Genomic DNA, 6,000 nt, shown 5'->3' on the forward strand with positions numbered 1-6,000 from the left:
GAATAGCTCTGTAAAAGGAGGATAATAATACCTACCCTACCTTCCTCTCAAAGTTATTATGATTAAATGAGATAATGTATGTGAAAGTGCTTTCATTCATTCAGTCAGAGTGCTTTTATAAAATGCTTACATTTGTATAGTGATTTATAATTTATAAAGCTCCATACATTTATAGTGCTTTATAAATTGTAAATTGCTATGCAAATAAATGCAAGGTATTATTGTTATGATCATGCATAGGCTATCACAGAAATGTAAATGAGCATTTTTAGGTTTTGAATAGGATCACTTTATTAGTTTGATAAATGGTCAAATATATTATAATTCTTTTCAGAATAGCTCATATTCTTAATTAAGCAGGTCACTACATTAACATCTAGCTGCCATTGTTGATTTGTCTTCCAGGGAGCTAAGGAGAAAGCATTTTAATCAGATAGTACACCAATGAAAGCTGTTTGGCCTATGGAATCCATGTCACAGGCATCTTGCAGCTGCCACCTTGGTACTGATCCTTAATACTATGGATTCCTGCTCTCTGCCATGGAATTAATTACAACTAATCATACCTAGAATTTATATAGTACTCTAACATTTGTAAAGCACTTTATATATGTTAACTCATTTAATTCCATGAAGTATAGCTTGAGAATGTAATGCATTGGAAAGAAATTCATTGGGAGGCTGTCTTTTTGTTTTCACGGAGAAGCTCTCTATCTCTCCTCTAGCAGCATTCTTTATGCACAAGGAGAGGGAAGAGGAGAGAATTTGGGATGTAAAAAGTTTTTAAGTTAGAAGTGATGGAGTAGGACTGGGGAGGAGGAATTGACTTTTTTCTGCTCTTTGCTATTCTTCATATGCATGAGTTCTTTTACCTTTTCTCCACCAAAGAGAATCATTATAATTATCATTATTTGGGTTTCTCTTTTCCCTATTGTTAACTTGGTGCACATCAATAGTTATATTAGGTACTACTGAAAACATGGTTACAGAATCAGCTTATCTCTACTCATAGCTGAGATCCATGTGTATCTGATATATGTACCTTTTCTTTGATGTAAGAAAGCCAAAGGCATTTTGGTCAAAGTTAAGGCAAAGGAAAGTGGAAATAGTTTTCTTGCACCAAAATTACCTTTTATTTACCTTTCTTTGTACATGCATTTTTACAATGTCATACAAATTCCTTAAGGGCAGTGACATTGTTGTATCATCTTGCTTCCCTCTCTATGTGTAAGGATTAGGGATATTCCTGAAGAGGGATGAAAAATATGTTCTTTTTTGAACTGTATCTTATAGAATTTTTCACAAAAGCTCAGTAGTTAATAAAACAAGTCACACAAGGGGCTAGCAGAGGAGCTATAGGGATTTTGGAGAAATCAGAAGAGGTGTAAAATGGAGTCAATTTGAAATGGCTGAAGAGGCATGGGCCATCCATGGGTTCCATCTCCTACTGGTAGTATAGTAATCATGAAAATGACTCTCAACTCATGTTGATGACAGACTATCATTCAAATGACATCACTTTGATGGCTCATTGAGGGGTCTGCTTAGCTCATGGAGAGCCAGACTTAAGAATTTTGACATGATGGCACTCTGGCATTCCTTAGATGTTTTATCCCTTTGTTTCCAAGAAAAAAACTACCATGAAATTCTGAGTTCTCAGGATTGAGTTCAATGCAAAAGTTTATGGCACTTCAGGTATGCTAATATACTTTTTACTATTCCTTCAGATTGAACTGATTTATGTTGTGGTATGGGGATGAACAGGAACATCCTTATTGTTTGAGAGGGTTTTGTCATTGTTGTTATTTTTAAACAGGAACTGCATGATCAGAGTATTTTTTTCTGTCATTTTCCTGCTATTTGTTTTGTTTTTCTATTTTAGTAAATGTCATTTTTGCATTATTAAGATATGGGGGGGGGCAGCTAGGTGGTGAAGTGGATAAAGCACTGGCCCTGGATTCAGGAGGACTTGAGTTCAAATCCAGATTCAGACACTTGACACTTACTAGCTGTGTGACCCTGGGCAAGTCACTTAACCCTCATTGCCCAACCAAAAACAACAAAAACAACAACAAAAAGATATGTCTGTATGTGTACATATGTATGTGGTGTATAACCGGTTGATAAAATTTCAGAAAGAAAATGAAATCTCATGAATGTGGATCCAAATAGGCATTTGATACTTGCAGCTAAAGCATTTAGAAGTTTTACAATTGGGGCATCATTTTGATGGTCCAACTGCCCAATGGACCAAATATTCTAGGGAACATTTTCCTTAAGCTTCAACACTGAAACCTGAGACAGCTTCTCATTTTGTCTTGATGGCCCATACTTAAGGAAACATTCTAGAGGCAACTGGGAACAATTTCTCTCATGGCTAGCATTTCTCTGCCTTTTAATTTTGCCTCAAACAATTATTGCCATGAGCATGTGCTCTAAGATTTGAAAAACTCACTTTTCAATCAGCAAGACTATATTATGTAAATTGCACATGTATAACCCACATCTGATTGCTTGCCACCTCAGGAAGGATGGGAGGAAGGGAAAAAGGATAAAATTTGGAATTCAAAACTATAAATGAAAATGTTTATTATTTTAAAAAAATTTTAAATTCAAAAATGAATAAAAATTTAAAGTATATTATGTAAAAGGTTGATCCTTTCTGTATTTTTATTAGCATCCTAAATTTTTCAGCATCAGTTCCCTGACTCCATTTGTTACTTCAGCAGTTTGTTAATATATATACTCCAAATGGGCTACCCTAGTTTTTTCATTAAAAAAACAATGAGACTTTCCTTTAGAATTAATTGAGAGTTCTGGAGGTAGAGCCAAGATGGTGCAGTGAGGCCAGGAAGCAGCCTCAGCTCTCCCAAATTTCCCTCAGAAATAACATTGAATTAAGCCTCTCAATGGAGTCTAGACCTGCAAAACCTACAAAAAGACAGCAAAACAATCTTCCAGCTTAAGATAATCTAGAAGGTCTTTAGGAAAGGTCTATCTCATTGGAGTAAAAGGGGAGCACAGTTCAGTGCAGAGATTATCTAGGAAAGGCAGCGAAGGGCTCTTAGCCATAGCACACATCAGCAGCTAAGAACCTTTAGTCCTATCTCTACAAGCTAGTGGAACAGCAGGTCAGTTGTGAGGACCACTACCCCAATACAGAAAGCAATCTGCCAGCTGGGGTATCTGCTACACAACAGGCCCAATTAGGTTGGACCACCAGTACAGTGAGCAAGCTGCAAGCAGCTGAGGCCTCAAAGGTGAAAGTCAGTGACTTGGCCCCTGGCCCCCAGCAAAAGCAGCTTGGGAGAGTGCATGCGGTACCTCAGGAGCAGAATTCAACTTTAAAAGGTACAAAATAGGCTAAAATATGAATAAGAAACAGAAAAGGACCCTCACCACAGAAAATTACTATGGCAACAGGGAGGATCAAAACATAATCTTAGAGGTTGACAACGATGTCCAAAAGCCTGAACATGAAGTCCTAAAGGGGAAGAGGAATTGGTTTCAACACTAAATGTCCTCTTGGAAGAGTTCAAAAAGGATGTTATAAAACAAGAGAGGTAGAAGAAAAACTGAGAAAAAATGAGAGTTATTCAAGAGAGAGTCAATAGCTTTGAAAAAGAAGGACAAAAATTGACTGAGGAAAATAAATCGTTAAAAAAAATACTATTAGCTAAATGGAAAAGGAGGTGCAAAAGCTGGCTGGCGATTAAAAATCAGTGTTGGACAGATGGAAGCTAACTAACCCTATGAGACAACAGGAGGAAATAAAGCAGAATCAAAAGAACATAAAGTAGAAGAAAACATAAAATACCTCCAGAAATACAATAGACCTTGAAAATAGTTCCAGGCAGGACAATTTAAGGATAATTGGACTAGGCCCCCGGGTTAGGCTACCGCGCGGCCTGGCGAGTGGGCAGACGGGCGGGCGCTGCAGGTGCAGTTGTGCGCGGCCTGTGCGTCCCCCGGCCCTGTCATGGAGCCCGGCCCCCAGCAATCCGCCGGGGCTGGTTCCGGGAAACGTGCAGCCTGTGGCCGGGCCAGGCCATGTCTCTGCTGGTGGACGAGCTGCTCCACCATCAGCGCTCCCGCTACCAGGAGATCCTGGTATTCCGCAGTAAGACCTACGGCAACGTCCTGGTGCTGGACGGAGTCATCCAGTGCACAGAGAAGGATGAATTCTCATATCAGGAATTGATTGCCAACCTGCCCCTCTGCAGCCATCCCAGCCCACGAAAGGTGCTCATCATTGGCAGTGGGGACTGGGGCGTCCTTCGGGAGGTAGTGAAGCATCCATCTGTGGAGTCTGTGGTCCAGTGTGAGATCAACAAGGACGTGATCTAAGAAGTATTTGCCGGGCATGGCCGTGGGTTACTCCAGTCCCAAGCTGACCTTGCACGTTCGAGACGGGTTTGAATTCATGCAACAGAACCAGGATATCTTCGATGTCATCATCACCAACTCCTCGGACCCCATGGGTCCTGCCAAGAGTTTGTTCAAAGAGTCTTACTACCAGCTGATGAAGACAGCGCTGAGAGATGACGGGATCCTCTGCTGTCAGGGTGAGTGCCAATGGTTGCGTCTGGGCCTCATCAAGGAGATGCGTCACTTCTGCAAGTCCCTGTTCCCTGTGGTGGAATATGCCTATTGCACCATCCCCACCTACCCCAACGGCCAGATTGGCTTCATGCTCTGCAGCAAGAACCCGAGCACCAACTTCCAGGAGCCGCTGCAGCAGCTAACCCAGGAACAAGTAGAGAAAATGAACCTCAAATACTACAACTCGGACATCCACCGCATGGCCTCCGTGCTGCCCGAGTTTGCCCGCAAGGCCCTGAGCGAAGTAGAAGACCAACAGGCCCACCTCAGCTTCTCCCAGGGACTTCAAAGCCACAAGCGTCCATTCCAGGGTGCCCTTCTTCTTGCTCTGAGGGCATCAGGGCACTCGGCACCCCCTCCTGACTGAGTACCTGCCCCTCACCAGCCATCCTGCCCGTTGACCAAGTGTTACCAAACCCAGGACGTGATGGGGGGTGGGGGGCTCCCCGTGCCATGATCTGCTGGGCGGGTGGGGGGAGAGTACAAGATGTCTATGTCTGTCTCTGTCTCTGTCCAGTCTGGTTAACTAGCGTCTATTAATATTGATCATCTGTGTACAGAACAATCCTTCTCACCTCTAACAAGGCCCCTCACCAAACAGAAAAAAAAGAATAATTGGACTACCTGAGGACCATGATCATAAAAAGAACCTGAAAAGGATATTTCATGACATCATCAAGGAGAACTGTCCCAATGTCTTAGATCCAGAGGGAAGAAAAATAGTCATTAAAAGAATCCACCAATCACCTCTTGAAAGAGACCCCAAAAGGAAAACTCAAAGGAAGATCATAGCCAAATTGCAGAACTATCATATAGAAAATACTGCAAGAAGCCAGAAAGAAACAATTTAAATATCAAGGAGCAACAATCAGGATAACACAGGACTTGGCAGCTTCAACATTAAAGATCAGAAGACTTAGAATATGATATTCTGGAGAACAAAGGGCCTTGAATTACAACCAAGACTGGATTACCCTGCAAAATTAATCATGATCTTTCAGAGGGAAAAATGGGCATGCAATGAAATAGGGGACTTTAAAACTTTCCTAATGAAAAGCCCAGAACTGAACAGAAAATTCAATCTACAAATGGTTCAAGAGAACCATAAAAACTAAAGCTTGCTATTCATTAAGATTTAAATGTTTACATCCCTACATGGGAAGAAGATAGTTTTAATTCTTGAGAACTGTATCTTTATTGGGACAGATAGGACTATGCATAAACAGAGGGTGTGGGTATAAGTTGATTTTTATATGTTGATATTAAAAAAAAATTAAGGGGTGACAAAAAGATGATATTGGGAGAAGAGGAAAGGAAAGGAAGAATGGGGTTAATCACATAACCTGAAGAGGCACAAAACACCTCTTACAATAGAGGAAAAGAAGGGAGGTGTGAGCA

At 41.1% G+C, this 6,000-nt stretch overlaps 1 pseudogene; it reads left to right on the plus strand.

Annotated features, from left to right (window-relative positions):
• LOC122747314 overlaps positions 1-4,969 on the plus strand; it is a 53,514-nt pseudogene extending 48,545 nt beyond the window's left edge.
• The last annotated feature ends 1,031 nt before the right edge of the window (positions 4,970-6,000 follow it).

The sequence above is a fragment of the Dromiciops gliroides genome, chromosome 3, assembly GCF_019393635.1.
Source record: "Dromiciops gliroides isolate mDroGli1 chromosome 3, mDroGli1.pri, whole genome shotgun sequence".
Taxonomy (NCBI): Eukaryota; Metazoa; Chordata; class Mammalia; order Microbiotheria; family Microbiotheriidae; genus Dromiciops; species Dromiciops gliroides.